Source organism: Poecilia mexicana, unplaced genomic scaffold, assembly GCF_051168715.1.
Source record: "Poecilia mexicana isolate PSO_F unplaced genomic scaffold, ASM5116871v1 scaffold_15, whole genome shotgun sequence".
Classification (NCBI taxonomy): domain Eukaryota; kingdom Metazoa; phylum Chordata; class Actinopteri; order Cyprinodontiformes; family Poeciliidae; genus Poecilia; species Poecilia mexicana.
In genome coordinates this window covers 16,431,356-16,450,612 of record NW_028263384.1, presented here as the reverse complement: position 1 = coordinate 16,450,612, position 19,257 = coordinate 16,431,356, and the positions used below count along the sequence as shown (strand labels likewise).

Sequence of the window (19,257 nt, the reverse complement as noted above, 5' to 3'; positions counted from 1 at the left end):
CAAACCCCGTATGGGGCAATTCATGTGTAAGGTCTTTCAGACAATCAACACTTCAAAATTAAAAATGGTTCAAAAATAAAATCAACACTTCTAAATAAGGGTTCAAAAATAAAATTAACATTTCAAAATGGTAAATGTTTCTGTCTGTTCAGTCCATAAAATCAATACTTACAAATGGCTAGGAAGCGCATTACAAACCTTTGGTTGAAATGACGAGTTAAATTTAAGTCTCCATTACAGACCAGAGAAAACTAAAGTTGTGTTAATCCATTTGAGTTTATCTTGAGGAAATAAATGACGATGCAAAAGTTAATTAGAGTGTAACATGCGCAGTCCCCTGCTCAACCACTGCGGAATTAGAAAGAAACCGATTTAAAAAATGGAGCCTTCTTGGTGCTCGTTACCCAGGAGAGCGGCGCTCTGGAGGAGCTGCAGACGTAACATCTGTCCGTTTCGGAGAAGCGAAACCACGCAAAAAATTAAAAAAAAAAAAATCCTGGTAGAAGCGCACACCGGACCGCTCAGGGTAAAACACTCAGAGTTCAGTTGGTCTGTTTGGATCAGACAGATCCAACTGACTGATGAATTAGCGCAGATTTTTCTGCAGATGGGAACCAGGAGGAAGTTGTTCAGACCCCAGCCGGTGAAGTGATGCTAATTTAAGTAAAGTCACTTAATTTAATTTATTAAAAGTTATTGGGGTGGTTTTTGTCACTACGAGAAAATGTAGATACATGTATTAGCTTAATCTGTGATGGGATCTGGATTCACGGATCCCATCACAGATCCGCATTTAATCCCATCAATTAAACCGCATAAAATGCGACTAAATAGCCGATGATTGTAATTTCACGGATAAAAATAGTACATGACCGATTTTTTTTTTTTTTATGTTGTTGGTCATGATAAAGAATAACAAAAAAAGTCTAGCGCGACCTGCCGCCCTGACACCAACTCACACACCTCTTCATTCATAGTCTTACTTGTAAATCGATTTTTCTTTTCTTGGACGTTTTGATGTTAGCTTATCGATGTCTCAGTTTTATTCGCTTGGAAAATTAATAAGCAGCTTGAGGTGACTCTGCCGCTCTCTAGTGGCGAGAAGCCGTAATTTTTGGCTGGTAACAATCGGAATGCATTGTGGGAGATGTAGTTTGTAGTCAATTCGTGCGCAAAACCTATTTTAAGTCAATCATCGGCCTATAAAATGCTGGGGGGGCCAGCATTCAAGAGAGGGACTGTTTTTGAAACGCCATCCACACTAAAAATGCTAACGGCACATTAAAGATGCTAAAGTGCAGGGCATGTGTTTGGAAACACGGATCAGGGACGGTGGGGTGAATCACAATACCACCATCAGTTTTTGATTTTTCTAAAAGTCCTCATCTATTACTGCAAGCACTCATCTAAATTTGCAGTTTTGAATTTCAGTCACTTTTTTTTCTCGCAGTTACACTGCTCACACCCATCAAAACAGCTTTGAAGAAACCAACAATAGCCTCAGTGAAACTATTTTTAGGGACAGGAACACGAGCAGATAATATAAATACAAAGAGCTGCAGCAGGCTGAGCTCTCCATCTGAAGACTCTATATCATCAGTGTTTGTTGCCCTGGAGGACTGGAAGGACACGCATCTGCAAGACCGCTGAGCTAAGATTTTCTTACAAGCAGGCAAGTAAAATTCAAGTTAGTAAATAACTGGTGTGACAAAAGTTGCATTTTAGGAGCGCTGATGCTAGGTTTCAAAAATGAAGACGGCACCACAAATATCTCAACATATTTTCTAAAATCTAACCGTAGTGTTGCACAAACGATGTAGTTATTTATATGAAGATTTTGCATTCTCCACCAATGGCAAATAAGACTTTAAAAAGAAAGATTTCGCTGGTTCTGTAGCCCACACGGGATTGTGGTGCACAAATATTTAAAACTTCTGAGAAATCTGACTGATGAATAGGGCAGATCATCTGCTAAGAGGATTAAAAAAAATACACAGGTTACGAACTTTTACCTTTGGTAATGCCTTAACATAACTGTGACATATCCATTTCCCACATCTAAAAATAACAGATTAATGCAGTATGGTAACATTTTTCATAAAAAACCATTGAACTTTTTATCCAGAGACAATGTCACATTAGATAAACACATACTGGATGTTACATTAAAAACATCAAAAATGTTGTGGTGAGTGGAAATCCAAATAATCTGTAATTAAAAAAAAAAAATTACTATGTTGGGTAAGTAATCTGTAAATAACTACTCAGTTGGTTTCTGCCAGTCCACTCAACACTCACTAAACTCTGAAGAGACGACTTCAAATGCAGAAAGTGGGGGGGGGGGGGGTTGGTAAAGGGAGGACACCGATTCTGTGAGTCCACATGAGTCAAGGAGATAAAGATATTTGTGGTATGTGATCACTTTCAATGCCAAAATAGTCAGAGCTCACAGCCTCCTGTTACCTTTTATGCAGCCGCTGCCTCCTCCTCGTCCTCCTTCTCCACTTCAAGCCCTGACAAGGACCTCTTGGCCAAGGATAATAGAATTAACAACCCCCTGCAACCATCAACCATGCCCCCCCCCCTAAGCTGTTACCCTGTGACCTCCTGATGAGTTGCAGGGAACTGGTTTGATTTCATCCTCCACAACCTCATGACCTCCACTGGAGGGAATATTGTTCTGGCTACTACGGCAACAAATCTCAAAGGCTAATATCCCCCTCTCATGTTCCTCACTGGGCTGTTTCTTTAGGTTAGTGAAGCCCACCCCCCCTCCATCTTTCTTTGTTGATACATTCCTCTGAGAAAGTGAAAATACTTTATGTTCCCATCACTCGTTCCTCCGCGGATGCATCTTCTTCTCCAGTCAACAGCACAAGATGGGAAGAGGGAAAAACAAGCTTTAATCACCACTAAATATAGAGAAAATTTCCACTTCATGAACATTTTTCTGACACTGAAACATTTAGAAATAAACTGATTTGTCAGGGGCCAACACAGGGAACTTAAATCTAAATCCATAAGACGTATAACCTAATGCATTGCATTTACTGACAGACTAAAACTGCACCAGATCATATTGTGCTTGAGTTTATCCTTCGCATCAACTGGGCCAGAATAATAAGTTTCCAGGTACCTTTCTAACAAGATGGAGAAGGAGGTCCTGCAACAGGGAGGAAATAATCCTGTTATGATAAGTCTGTTAAAAATGCCAAAAGAGGAAGTGTATTATTCCCCTGCAGTGGATTCCCCCATTTGCAATCGCACGCAACCTCTGAGCTGAGACTCTGCTGGGCTCTGGACAGAGTCGGAGACGTGAGAATGGAGAGAAAAGTGGAGGAAATAAAAGGCATTTTAGAGGTGATGAAACAAAGGCAGGTGGAAAGGGGGTGACTGATGGAGAGGTTGAGGGGATTTCACAACAAGAGCTTGGAGAAATCAGGCATTTGTAATCCAGTTTGAGAACCTTAAGACAGTAAATGTGGACAGAAACACCATCTGTTGTACTAATTCCTCAATATGAGAAAATGTTACGTCAGCTTCAGGAGTAATTTTGCTATTTAAGTCTTTTTTCCTCATTTATTCCCCTTTTATATCCTTTAACCAGAAGAAAAAAAATATGAATTGTGGTTTTAAGAGTTGCATAATAAAGACAGAGGCCCTTCATGTGAACGGGTCTTATTCAATAATGAACCAGCAAGCAGGGCAGGGATCACACGTAATACTGATTTCAAAGTTTGATGCTTTTCCAAATTACTTTTTTAAAAAGGGTTCATAACAAATTTACTGTCAATGTCGTTGCAGAGGCTTTAAAAGATGGAAAACGCAAAAACCACAGTTTGTGATGAAACAAGAAAATATGAAAAAAAAAAAAAAAGCTTGGAAATATAAATTTCTCTTCTTTTCATCCAGAGCTGGAAAACACTGAAATTTGTTCACCTACAAGTGAACAGTTAACCTGTGCAAGTTAATAAGTACTGGAAAGTATTTGCTCAGAGCAGAGAGAACGTGTTTGATTGATGAGAAAACCCTGGCAGAGACCCACAGCCTGCCTGAACCAACTGTTCAGGTTCTCAAAGCATTTTTCTGGCATCTTCAGTTTATCTTGTTTGCAGTTTAATTTGTCAGTCTCGACTGCCTTTATTGGTAAATTCTGTTTTGGCAAATCCGGCATACAAAGTTGGGTATGTGAAACGATTCAATGGTTCGCTAACTACAATTAATTTTACAGGTTTTTAAACGTGCCAAGATTTGAATCGTGAAATAAGAAACAGCACGACATCATCTCATTGTTTAGAGAAAAAATAAAATATCTGGTGGTTGTAAATGACATTTAATCGGGTAAAAATGTTTTCTGCTCATTACATTTTTTATTGCTTAATCTACATCTGGTGCAGTGATGCTTTAGGTCACTTTCCAATGAAGACAAATGCCTAAATACATGTGAACATCATCTTCACAGAAGTTCAATCAGTGGCAAAGGTGATGTTTTTCTTAAGTCGTATTTTAGGAGTTTCCCACTTCCTTCCTACTTTCCTGTTTACTTGTCATGTATCCTCTTCCACATTTCCTGAGGTGGATTACTGCCCTTCTCCTCTCCTGCCACTCTCCTTTAGTTTTTCACCCCCTTATTCTTTCGGCATCTTGTCTTCTCAGCCCTATGTGACTAGATTTCCATCTGCTTATACCTGAACTGTGACACACTGCCACTGAAGTAACTATGAAGTTAGGAAAAAATTAACTCGTTAATAGAGTATCAGAAATCCTTGAACCATGAAAAAGGATGTAATTGGTCAGTTCACAGCTATTTGGCTAAAATACCTGGTCATTACACAGTTTTTTTGGGGGGGGAGGAACAGTCCCTTAAAAGTAAAATTAAAGTCTACAAAGTCATCTATCTATGTTTAGTGAAGAGGTTGTTTTATATCAGCAGAATTTCTGATTGGCTTTTACTAATATAGATCAATGCAAAAAAAAAAAAAAAAAGGTTAAATTGTGAGAGTTGAGCCCAGCAAAACCTAAGCAGTAAACTGAAGCTGGAATAATGCTTGGCATCTGCAAACAAAGAAGAATCCACAATAGAAGCTTGGCAGCAAGACACCGACACACACACACACACACACACACACACACACACACACACACACACACCCCCACACCCCCACACACATTAGCTCAGAACGGTGATGTGTCCACACCCTGTTTATGCTCCCATTTATTTGTGACACATCAACTTACAAAATCTCCAACATCAGATTTCAGACACAAGAGAGCCGCACCGCATTGAGACAACCAGCTCCACTGAAAACGCTGAGCTCTTTTAAAGTTTTGCCAAAGGGCCTGAGGTTATATTGTGCCTCCATTCCAACACAATGACTGTCTTTGGTCGCTCATTCTCACCTACCCCCACACGGGACAGCTTTAAGGTCGCACTACGTTTGTGTAACCAATCACATCAGAGGGCTCCTCATGGATAGCATTGTTGACATTGTAACTTTGAACCAAAATGTGTTTGTGCCCTGACTACTACAGAACTATGATTTTAAAAAAGCTGCTTTTTCTGTTGTTATGAAACAAATTAGCTCTCTACAAAGAAGTTTATACAGAGGTATTTGGCAGCAGGTCCTCTTTTTTTTAGTTTTTTTTTTTCTTTCCCTTGCATCTCTTCTTTTACAACCAACTTGCTGTTGCTGCAGACTCGAGCCTTTCCCTCTGTTTGGAAGCGTTGCCATGGCACTGGAGGCCCACAATTTTTATGTACGGGGTGAAATGAGATAGCGAGACATGAAGAATGGAAAAAGGAAGGAAGGAAAAGTGGGAGTGAATAGGTGAATGAATGTGTTTTGTGTAACAGCAGACAGGTTGGTTCCCTAACATCTCAAAGCATCTGGCTTCAATCTGAAAGTGAGAATGGACCGACCCGAATCTGTTTTTCCTTTACACACATCTCCAGCGGATGAAAAGGATCTAAAAGTAAACTCCTGAATAAAAAGGAAAATATACAGTAAAGATCTGGAATATGACCAGAGAGATGGATCAGTCTTCGGTTGATCATCTACATTTTTCGCACAGCTCCTGGGAAACCATTTTTTTGAGCTGAAGTACTATCATCAGCCTCTCTGATGACACTGGCATTTTCATAAGTTCAGATGGCTACATTAACTAATCACATTGTGCTTAAAGTTTTCTAATTTAATTCAGTATATTTATAAACTTCTAGTTCACAACAATTGTGTCATGGCATTCATAAGACAAACTGACGTCATTTATGTAGAGAAAAGTCTAATCAAATCAATCCAATCATACAGACAAATTAAAATTTCATTAAAGTCAAGTTTGAGTCAAGTTATGATCTGCGTGAGCTTTGAATTTTGATCCCAATGGTTAATCAAACATAGAAGCATGCAAAACCATGATAACCACTGGATGAAAATACCCGGCTTATGGTCTCCACTTTAATTAAACACAAAGGCGTTCTATTGGGTCAAACACCTTTGGTTCTTTTATTTAAACTTTCTGCAGTTGCTGTTGTCTGTGACGTCGCACTAAGGGCAGAAATCAGCATCAAGCAACAAAATTTACAGCCCACTTCCCCCCACTCAAACCAAACAAGGTCTTGAGTTTGCAGACCAGTTCATTTCTTTCCCATCAAACTCATTCATTCAAACATTATGCAATGCCAAACGGTCATACAGAAACAGGAAGGCATCATTCCTAAATTATTCCCACAAAGTCGGGATCATGAATTTGTCCAAAATGTATTGGTATGCTAAACCATTAAGGGTGGCTATCTCTGGAAATAAGCTCAACGCCTGAGAAACAGCACAATACTATCCCCTCTGCACCAAACTTTACATCTATCAAGACTTGAACATTGGATTGCCAGTCACAGACACGTAGTTCATCACTCCAGAAAACATGACTCCATTGCTAAAGAGTCCAATGATGGTGTGCTTTCCACCACTACATCCATTTAAACCTGATGATGTAAGGCTTGGACAAAGCTGCTAGGTCACAGACACCCGTCTCTTGAAGCTCTCTACACCTTGTTCTAGAGATTATCTGTCAGCCTCATGGAGCTTGAAGGTCTTATTGACTCTGCAAAAATATTGCTGACTTCAACGCACAATGCGCATCAACATCCATTGATCCAGCTCTGTGATTTTAAGTGGCTTATCACCTTTTGGCTGAGCCACTGTCATTTCTAAATGCTCGCACTTTCTTATGAAACCACTGACAGATCACTGAGAAATATTTGGTAGCGAGGAAATTCTACCAATGATTTGAATTATTGTGCAAGTGGCATCCTATCAATGTACCATGCTGAAATGTACTGGACCCCTGAGAGCGACCCATTCTCTCAGAAATGTCTGTTCAAGGACCCCACATCCCTGGGTGGTGAAATTTATACACCTGTGGGCTTTGAAATGATTAGAATACAAAATATATATATATATTATTTGAATGGGTGAGAAATACTATTGACTAAAACCGTTTGTGAAGCACTCGTACAAAGAGCCCAAAGTGCAAAATACAATTTATTGCTGCAGTAGCTATCTTTAATAATGTTCCAACTCATCTTACAACTATTACACATCACATCTTGATAAGAAGATGTGATGTGATTTGTGATGTAAGTAAATGAAATTGTTTTTATGAATAATAGATCATCAACATTTTTTAAAAGATATCGGTTCACCTTGGACATTTATGATCAAAAAGACATGTCGCTAATCAGCATTTTGTCATGCAGTGTAATTTATAAGCATATTTCAATTGGCACCAAAAAAATGCGTGAAAATATATCAGTCGGCTCTCTGTGGTTCCAATATCAGCTGGCACTGGACGGAACTGATGATGCAGCTGTGGGAAAAAGAGAACCATGGCTGACATTCCTGTTCTGCTCCAATTGTTGAATTTTCCAGGAGGCTTTCCAGCCAAATTATCCAGCAGTGGTCAGTGGTCGAAACCACGGACAGTGGAAATACCAAGAATGCCAGTGGCATAGAAACAGAGATCAGTGTGGCCAACGGGCTACTGTTTGCAAGGATCGATTTGATTTAGCACACAACTAGGGGCGAAGGTATGATTACTTATCAGAGTAAATGTGGTCCCAACATGGGGTTTGTTGGAGTAAATCCAAGCACTAAAGTGGTTCTAACTTCTCATTGTCCTAAAAGAGGAGAGAAGAATACAGTTTTCCCTCTTAAGCTTTCCTTCCTCCCCCCAAAAGGCTCAGCGAATAAAGGAAGGCTATTGTTTCACATTAGCAGAGGCCAGAGCAGAGAGAAAGGATCTGCTTTCCTGAAACTGAAAGCAACCACTTTTTTTGATTAACATAATCAGGCAGACTGAAGATGTAGCACTCATTTTTGAAAGTGAGAAGGAGAATGGCTATGAGATTTGAAACAAAGTCGGGGCGACATTTAACAAAAGCCACCGCAGGTCCGACTTGAAGTCACTTATCGGAGTTGGATCAGAACGCACACAATGCTGCAGACGCACACCAAAGTGCTGCTTAGTACAGAAAGGCAAATTACTTCCACAGCAGCTATTACATAAGCAGCAAAACCACACCATAACTGTGCCAGCCTGGATGTATAATTCACATCCACTCCTCAGAGAAAATAACTGACATTGCAAAGTTGCACATGTGCAGATGTATTCAGACATACTGTCCGCGCGCTGTAAGCTTGGGAAAGATGGCGTGAAGGCACATTGGCACAGAAAATACCCGTTCAGCAAACTGAACCAGACCAACTTCTAATCCTCTGACGACTCAATCTTCCAGTGTTTCTGTCGCACACGATCAGCGCTTCTTATGCGCCTCAAATGAACGTTTTACATAACTATGAGCCGAGTTTAGGGGAATTACTGGAAAACAAAGGACGGAGCCTGAAAGCAGGTTCATTTTATTTGATTCTTTATAATTAGTATGAAGATGCATTGCTTGTAACGTCACTGGAGACACTTAAAATATTACAGGGTCACTGAAAATATGTTCTGTGTAAATGGGGCATCAGATTGACATGTCTTTCCTGATCAGAAAGTCCATTTTTTTTGTCTTTTTCCTTATTAGTGAAAGCACCATACCTATGCCCTAATAGGCTTAAGTAGTTACTAAACAAAGAAAATGGAGTATTCCTCATTCAGTAACTGTCTACACTGTCAGCAATTTTCAGTATCAGTGAAATTTATAAAACTGAAGTCAGAGGAAGCACAAAATCTGTACTAAGGTGTTTAAAAAGGAAACAGTTTTTATGACATGTTGAGACATCGTTCCGGCTTCAAGACAGCGAGAGAGCAAGACTACCAGATCCGGTTCTAGATCCAAAAAAAACATCTATAAGTGAAAGTTGTTCATGTGGGGAGATAACTCAATATTACATATATAAGCAACTATTTTATTACAATCTTTATAATGCACAACATGTCAAAGTAAATCTGCAATTTATTTAGGCTGCATGAGAGCGAGAGAAAGCAAAACTTCCAGCAAGTAACAGGAAGGCTGAAGAGACTACAGCAAAAGTTATTGTTACCTTACTGAACCTTTCAACCTCAGTATGTTAGGTTATTCTCCAGGGATTATATATGGGGTCTGTTTTAGCAATGCTAGCCAGTCTAACCACGTTAATTCCTAATAAAAGTTACTAAAGACTTTATGTCTTAGTAACTTTACTAAGTTGCTAACTTAGTAAAGTCGCTAAGTTACTAGATTAGTAACTTCATAATGGAATAGACATTATGGACCGTCTACTCCATAATACTTTTGATTTAGTTCTAAAATTATATTTCTCATTCAGACATTGCCTCTGATACAAGCCTGAATAATTATTGATTGCTCACAGCATAAAGTCTGGACAGAAATATTTCAGATGCTGTTCCTTGAGCTTCTTACATCACAACTCTTAAACAAATGTTAAAATAGTCAAAAATTGGGTCACATTTTTCCACAACAAACTGTTAACAAAACACTGGATGCAAAATGGAGAGAGCAATGTAAACCTCATCCTGACCACAGTGCACATTAAGGAGTATTAACCAAAAGGAGCAAGAAAGCCAAACAATTTGACGTCATTTCTCATTTTAAGCTACATGCTTAGCAAAGTGAGCATGTGCACACGGGATGCAAACACGGCGAACATGAGTCAACACGTCTGGAAAAGGTTGTAACCTGCAACATGTGACACACATTTACCTCATTTCTTCTGTTAAGAGGAGATGAGGTAAGCCGTGATCCACGTCCCCACTCTCACTCCCCTTCACTTCACGCCTCATACTTGATCTTCATGTCAACGTTCGAACATTTATAGAGTGAAACGCCACTGCTGCAATCTGTGCCAAAACCCAGTCTGGGTAATTAAACCCCTCCCTTGCTTTGTCTTAAATGAAACTTTCAGCAGTCACTACAGAGAGAGACACCAAAAAAAGCTCTTGTCCATAAACATCTGCTGACGCATCACTTTCAGGTCAGAGCAAACCTGATGAGAAACCAGAGCGTGTAGCCACCAAGCTTATACCAAGACTTGTAATTAAGAACGGAGGGAAAACATGAGAAACAGCAGCAGCCACTGTCTTCCGATGCTTTGTCAACATCAGAAAGATAAATTTTACGGGTCACAACTTAAGAGGTAAAGCGTAGCTGTGTGTATAGCATTTCTCTCTCCTTTATCTCCAGAGTGAATCCAGAGTGGTTTCCCCCTCCTTCAGGCCAACTGTCCCGTGAGAAGAACAGCTTTTTCTAAAGGCTGAAATTTCAAATCAGCACCCCAAACTTCTTCGAAAAACCCAACTTACAGAGGACCGGGGGTAACAGCATCTGGGTCAACACACCAAAAATTCATGATCCACCTGGACAAATCCAGACTCTGAGTTCTCTGCTCCATCTTTCTATTTTTAGATTACACAGAGCAGCTAACTTCAAAAGAAAAGCTAAATGTGAAGCATCCCGCTACTTTAAAACTTTAACTTCAACTATTTTAGGAGTCATCACAAATAAAAAAAAAGAAAAGAAAGAAAGAAATCTAGTCAAATCTGTGCAACTAGAAGTGCTGAGCAACGTTTCTTTCCGTTACTCATCCCATTAATATAGTTTCCACATCACCTTCCCTGAATGCAAAGTTTTCCCTCAAGCAACTCTGCAAGCCAAGCTAAACAGGAACACAGGGGACTAAAGGTTTGGAGAAAAAAAAAAACAACAAAAACAACAAAAAAACAAAACTCATGTACCCATATGCAGATAAATGCAGCAATACACACCCCAGTGAGAGTCCTGCATTGCTGCTGCTGATCTTTGTTTTTCTTTTCTTTCCTTGCAATAAAAGAAAAGTAAAAATATCTCTCTCAGCTGAGATTCCTTTCCTCAACGTCCTTTTCTTCTCACTGTCCTGTATCCTGCCTTGTCACCACAACATTCCAGTTTTCTGCTGATGCACCGATCCAGGACCTCATATCCTGACACGAGGACTTTCAAATGGAAGCCTCCTTATCCTCCAGGACTCTCTCGTCTCACTCCACTCCAGTGTTCCTCTTCTCAGCTTTCCTTCCCTGCTGTCTGCCGAAGCACCGCCTCTGCCTCCTCCTCCTCCACCTCGTTTTTCCCTCCCCTCTCCCACTTTTGTCTGCCAGCCCCTGAGCCTCTAGTTTGACTCGTAGCACACACACACACACACACGCACACACACACACACACACACACCCATGTTTGTTTTGCTATCTTTGTGGGGACTTTCCATTGACTTCCATTCATTTCTACTCATTTCTACAGCCTAAACCTTACCTTTACCCTTTTCCTAACCCTAACCATCACATACCTAACCCTAACCCTAACCAAAACTCAATTCATACCTTAGCCCTAACTCTGACCCCTGACCCAAAAACAGGGTTTCCCCTCGTGGGGACCAGGCTCAGGTCCCCACGAGGAGCGACTGGTCCCCACAACGTAGCATATGTCAGGAAAATCGTCCCCACAAGGTATTACAAACAAATGCACACACACACACACACACACACACACACACACACACACACACACACACACCCCCACACACACACACACACACACACACGTTATTCTCCTCCCCCTTCTGTTCACAGCCTGAGACTCATCCACCCCTTCTCCTTCACACATAATCTCCACATCAACACAATTCTGCATTAGATTTAACAATTTTGGGAGCATTCTCCAGTATTTCTTCTTCAACGTAAACGCGCGACAGCCTGAAGGCATCAGGGGAACACCTCACCCAACCCCACAACTGTGGCGTTTCAGCATCATCTCCCCTTTGGCTCTATAGCAGTGCAGTAATACCCAGCTGTGTAATTACCAAACAACACGGACTAGATCAAGAGCTGCAGCCTCTGCATACGGAGCAGGGGGGCGGGTCGGTTGACTCAGATGGGGGTAAATTGCATAACACTTTCCTGCACGTCTTAGTAGTTGCACTCTCGTCACGGTCTCTCGAGCTCATGGAGGAGAAAACGGCGCGTTGTTCAGCAGGTACTAGGAGAGAAGTGGAAAGTCAAACCAGCATGCGCTGCAGCTTGTATTTTTCATGGTGATGGCAGTGTCAGGTGATGAAGGGGAGATAAAACTGAGGTATCAGAGTTTCTGCATCAAGGTAACAAAAGAAATGGCTCTCCAGTTCAGATTTTTGCAGCTGAAAGTCAAAGCATACCCTACAGCCTCAGCATCACAGTTTTAACCGGTTACATAAAAAAGGTGAAGTTGAGGTTCACAAAAAGCCTGGTGTTCATTTGTATTCAGCCCCCCTGAGCTGATACTGTACAAAATGGAAGCGTCTTGCTGCAAGGAGTTTGGGGTATGTCTCCACCAGCTTTGCTCATGCAGAGACTGAAATTGTACCATTTTCATCTTTGCAAATTGTTCAAGTATGGTTAGTTTGGATGGGAGAAAGAAAAAAATAATCAGGGCACAAGTTACGTCTAGACTTTGACTATGCCATCCTAAAACATGCTTGGTTCTCAATGATTCTACTGTATCACTGGCTGCATGTTTGGGGTTGCTAGAAAGAGAATCTCCATTCCTGTCTCAAGTCTTTGACTGTTTCTAGTAGGTTTTCTTCCATATTTCAGTATTTAGCTACATTCATCTTCCAACGTCTCTAAAAGCATCCCGACATTATACTGCCACCTCCACATTTTATTAGAGAGATGGTCTACTCAGCTTGAAATCCAGATTTATGATTCCACCACACAACGTTCGGCACATAGTCTCAAAATAACCAGAGTATATTTTACAGGATTGAGACAATCTGCGAACACAATCTTCTTGTAACTTTCGCTTTCTTACCACTGTTCTATAAAGACCAGATTTTTGTTCTTTTTATGCCGTTAATATATTTTTACACCAAAGTTGTGAGTCTCCACTGCTCCTCCTACCATGGTAATCATCGCTGTTTCTCTGACGGCCCGTTAGTGTTGGCCTTGGGAGTTTTATAATTGTGCCATCCACTTTCAAATAATGGGCTGAAGAGTTCTCAATGAGATATCCAACACTTACTGCTTATCCTGTACTTATACTTTTTCTGGAATAGTGAATGTAAACATAAAAGAACGGCATGCAGCTAACTGAGCTGTTACTGCCTACTGATCAGGAAGCAAAACGCACTCATAATCTAATCTCTTTACTTGAACACTGACAGATAGGGTTTGATTTTAATCTTTGTTCCCACATCTGATCTGAGCTAAATAAATAAAATGAAAAGTTTTTGTCCAGAGGACAAAGGATGTCAGAGGAGAGATGAGATGAAGAGGCAGTGATAAGAGAAATGTGATAAGCCTTCTCTAAAACTTAAATAATGTAAAGACATACTTTTGGGGGTTTTAGGAAACCCCTCTCTAATTAAAAGTAATTACTTTTCAAAATTAACTGACTAAAAACCCATTTACCTACCTCACTGCTCTGTGAGTCACACAATATCACCAGTTCTTGGTATACTGCTTTACGCTGCCATGGAGAAACAGTAGGAAGAGTGAGAAATCCTTTTTTATTCTCTTTTCCTGGAACTTCCCTCTTGAGTCTCATGCTGCTACAGCAAGAGAAAAGAAAGTCCACTGTTGCATTCTGACTTGGCACTTTACTGCCATTAACACAGGCCAGCCCTTGTCCGGGCTGAAAATACAACACCAGAAAGCTTTTCGAGTCTTTTATATACATGTGTGACGCTATGCGAGTCAGCATGAGCTTCCATTTCATCCTCTGAACAGGTAATAATAACCCACAAGCTGAGTGCACCAGTGCAGAACAACACATTAAACCCTCAAGAGTCAGAAATAAACTGGACTGCTTTCAACATTGTGATTTACCAGGTTCATTTCCCCTTGCAATCTTTCACGTTTGTGCACATGACCTGAAGATTTCATAGTAGCTGTTACACTGCAAAACAGCATATTGCCAAGTTCTACTATCTGGGTTTTTATCTGTTTTTTGTTTTGTTTTTGTGTGTGTGTGTGTGTGTGTGTTACATTTGTTTTTCAGGGGTTAATGTGCATTTTATAGGGCTGCAGAAAAATAAGCCTTATAATAACATAATTGTGTGTCCAGACAATTCGGCAACAAAATTCAGAGGGAAGTGGAGCAGGACGCGGACTGATATATTATACTAATATGCAACAGTGCAGTTTTGTCAGTTTGTCATGTCACATAAAACAATTGAGGCTACAGCAGCAGAAAAAATGTGTTTATGAGTGATAAACATGCAGAGAAATTAAGTAAATTAAAACTTCAAACTGGAGTACAAAGAGATTCATAGCAGTTAAAGATTTGATTATCCTCATCGTTTCAGCCACTGCGTTCATAAGCTTTCATAATAATATTCTGGCTAACGCATAACAGGCTAGAGCTGTTAAAAATATGTCATTTGTCTGAGATCCATTTCCTAAGCAAAAAGTCTAGAATTAAACAAAATTCACTTTGGATTCTGTGAAAAGATGTTTGCCCAGAAAAGTATTTGCAAAAACCAGCAAATCATCACCTTTGATGAGTCATCAGTCAATATCAATCAACTTCAAAATCAGAATTTCCAAAAATCTGGTTTTTTTTTGTTTGTTTTTTTGGAAATTCAGATTTTATTTAATTTTATTTATTTATTTAAATTCCAAATTATTTTCAGAGTGCAAAGCAACATTGGCTTTAGCATCAAGAATATTGAAAAATGCACATCGGATTTGAGAGTTAAGGTCATTTAGAGTCCATCCAAATAGACAAATAATATGGTGATAAGCAAAAATGTCAATGCAGGACTCTGGACATATAATATCCGATATTGCATCTAAGCAGCCCTTTGTGACTACAGAATTGCACACACTGGTATTACAATATCTGCAACTGACTATAATGTGCAGCTCTAAGGAACACCCTGAATAAATATGTTTCAATCAAAGCATGAAGCACTGACTGACCTGACCCCTACAAAAAAAACAAAAAAAACACTTTGGCATTTAAGAAGTGACTTTCCAGAAGACCTTCCCTTCCAGCAGAGCAGTGCGAAATATGGAGGACAATTTAATGAAGGAAGGGGACAGCTGGACCAGGACTGAGCTGGACAGAAGGAAAGCAGAAGGGCAGAGGACACAGAAGATCTGTAATGGATAGTCTGAAACGGAGAGAGAGTCAGACAGCTGGTGCAGCTGGAATGACCATACAGTGTTATCACCTAGCAAATCTTCCAAGCGCCGCCCACAACAAGAAGCTCAGTGCAGTGATCTCTACAGGAGTACATTTTACTAACTACCAAAGTTTGTTAATAAGCACAAAAAATTAATAAGTCGCAGAAACAAACATTCAGTAACATAGCTATCTGTGAAAAACCCGACTGCCACATGAGGCAACGTGGACTCTGCTACAAACTTCTGACCTCTTAAACTCCTCATCCTCCCTTTCCTCCCTTTACCTCTGTGTCATTCACACCAACTGCTTTCCATTCCCAAATCTCATCCTAAACCAGACTCTTTCCCAGAGGGCAGGACCCCCCCAATTCCTGAAATGTGTCTGCATCTGTGTGGGAACATTAATACAACAAGTCACTGTAAAGTTATGCCGCTTTAAAGTTGGTCAGCATCAAGTCAGACCATCGATCACAGCCCTCGTCTCCCTAAAAAGACAGGAGGAAAAGAACAAAACCAAAAAGGGGAGGGAGAAACTCAGAGAAGAAACGAGAGTGGTAGGAGGAGGGTGGGGGGGTGTTTGACTCAGCAAATACTGAAGGTCAACGTCATCAGAGAAGGGCTTTGTCTGCAGAAGGGTATTTATTTCTTCAGTGTGGTTATTTACCTCAGTGTGTCGCCCAGCGTGCTCCTCCTGGAGGTCTGGGGGAGACAGGATGGCAGGGAGCTCTCATTCCAGGGCCTCACTCAGCTCTGCAACTCTTTCAATTTGGCCTAAATTAAAAACACACAAAGCATCATTGTTGGAGAGCTGCTTGCAAATAACACCAATTCTGCAACATTTCCATTATCATCCAGATTGAACACAAGAGGCTCTTTGTTGGGTGAAAACGAGTCGGGCGTTTGGCGCTGACCGAGAGGGAAGTGAAAGCAGCTGAAAGGTTTTGGAAGTACATTACGGCGATTTTCATTCAGAAACAGGGAAAATAAACCAACACAGGCTACAAGTCGTAGCACAGAGGTAACACAAAAGTATTTTTAACCGACTTTGTAAAGCATTCCTAAAGAAATTTAAATACTAACATCATTAATGGTGAACCTTTCTTCAGATAAAGAGTAGAAAAAAATTATGGACTCATGCAGTAATTTGCATTTTTAAAAACAAATATCTGCATCAGTGTCACATAAGAAGATGTTGTACCTGAATCATTGGCAGGGAACATGGTTCCAACAAGAGCAGAAACAATGGAAACAACCGAAAACCTCCTTAATAATGCAAGTGAATGGTAAACATGGCAAAACAAAGGTAGTTGCCATTTTACTAATTTCTAAGGATTTTTTAATCCACATTCAGCGATTCTAAATTATTTTCCTCTCCAATTGATGTGGCATTAATTACAAATGTTGTCATATTTGTTGTCTCTTATATATATATATATATATATATATATATATATATATATATATATATATATATATATATATATATATATATATATATATATATATATTATTTTTTTAGCAACAAAGTAAAATAATGTTCCAAAAACAAACAGCAGTCAAAAACACATGAAGAAGCCACTGAGTCAAATATTTTTAATTAATTACCGAAGTCTTTCTATTGGTTTTATGAGCTGGCTGAACTGAACAATTAAAACAACACATCACAATCTGTAACACTTGCAGTAAACATCTCTGCGGTGTGTAGACGTTGGACAAGAAGAGCTGCGAGGCACCAAGACTCGATGTGCTGTCAGAGCTCAACTTTTTCCTACTGTAAATGTAAATCTTGAGTGTCTTTCCTTCCCCCAACTATCTCTCCTTTCAGTTGGCCAATGAGGTAATTGGGCAGCTTGTTACTCCCTGATAATTGATACGATATTGATTCTTGCTCTCTAGTTGCTGCTGCAGGGGTCATTCGTGCCACACTGCCTCACTGCCAAGCTGTGCTTCACAGCTGCTTGTGTACTGTATGGTTTGGATGCAGCTGCTTAATTACAAAAAAAAACAAACAAACAAACAAACAAAAAAAACACTTAGCATGAAGCTCTTGAAGGATTGTTCTTAAACTAATCTGAAGAATGCATGAGATGAGGAGGTGTGAGGCCAAAGACTGTGAAAAAGGTTGGCAACCTCTGCACACTGTGAGCCTCAACTTCTGCCAAACCTGCTCTGTGACTTTACACGTCAAGAGATTCTGTCGTTCCCAATCATTTCCACCTTGTTATGATACCATTAGGCGTGCACTGACGCAGTTTTCTAGCCAGTCATCAATCACCAATTAAAAAAATAAATAAATACAAAATAAAAGTGACTTTCCAAGTCTGTCCAGAGGGACTCGGGTCTCATTGTGGGTCAAATCTGTAACATAACAAATATGTGGCCCTCTTTAAGTTTCACCAATATAAGCAATGTGGACAGTAACACATAATAGCAATGTCTTTGAAACTTTCAAACAAATATGGAGAGGTATATGTGCCCAGCTTTGACTCAAGTTTATCTTTTAATTCTTTTTAATATGGATAAAACCCTGTAAGGCCATGAAATACATGAGGATTTACAGTCTTTCCTGTTATACAGGCAGACACACACACACACGCTACCTTCATTCCTCATCTTCTAATCAGAAGATGGGATCTCACTTTCCATGATGGATGGATGCAACCCTATGGGAGCAGATTAGATTGAGATTATAATCCATTATATCTCCCTGTGGATAGATTACACCCCGACTGCAGCATATGTCCTCACGGATGGGATGACCCTTTATGTCGAGGCGATGAGACAATGATTCAGAAGTGCTGCTCCCACAGGATAATGTAACCAAGGGGGTCATTAAAGACTCGGCTGAATTTCTGGCTTAATGGACTCGATTTGTAAATCAGACAGATTCTTACTTACAGTTTTTGGGGGGATGGCTCCAAAGTGTTTTCCTGTGCTGAAAAGCTACAACTCTGATGAGGAACAACCCCAAATAAAAACCACACACTTAAAAAGAAGTGTTGTTTAATCTCTGCCAACGAGACACTAGGAGAGTGAAACAATCTAAAACAAACTCTGTATAGATATAGTAAGAACATATATACTATTTTATTATAATAATGTATGGTGTCTCCTCCAATGCTACAATGAAGTAAATATTATTTATACTATTAAATATTTATATACCGCAGTTTACAGATTAAAGAAAATCACAAAGCGCCTGAGAAGCATGTAAAAATCCATGATAACATTAGTATTAATTTAATTAAAGCACAGTTAAAAATACAAAAACAAATGTAATAATACAAATCAATTATTGGTCATTATAATTTTTTATATTTTGATAGATTGATTGACTGATTGATGGATTTAACAGCCCAATGTTCCACATAGACGTAAAACCAAAGACACACGATACAAAACAACAAAAAATTGATAAATGTAATTCATAAACAAATCAGCTCTGACAATATTGGAAATATGTAAATGCCAATTTTGCCTGAGCAATAAATATATTTCTATAATAACAGGTGCATGCAGGTGTTTTTGCTCATTTTCATAGCTAAATAACACGTGAAAAGTTGAGTAAAAATCTTTACAGTTGAATTCAGTGGAAACGTAGCAGCTTTCCCACCTTTACCTTCCCAT

At 39.7% G+C, this 19,257-nt stretch overlaps 1 protein-coding gene across 2 annotated transcripts in view; it reads right to left on the bottom strand.

Annotated features, from left to right (window-relative positions):
• The window catches only part of lzts2a (leucine zipper, putative tumor suppressor 2a), a 46,151-nt gene that overhangs the window by 11,622 nt on the left and 15,272 nt on the right, over window positions 1–19,257 (bottom strand). The window contains exon 2 of one of the 2 annotated variants that reach the window (XM_014987539.2): window positions 16,295–16,401. The gene's annotated coding sequence lies outside the window, so the exon portion shown is untranslated. Of the gene's footprint in view, window positions 1–11,259; window positions 12,079–16,294; window positions 16,402–19,257 lie in introns of those variants that run through there. The other variant, XM_014987541.2, reaches the window with a different exon arrangement.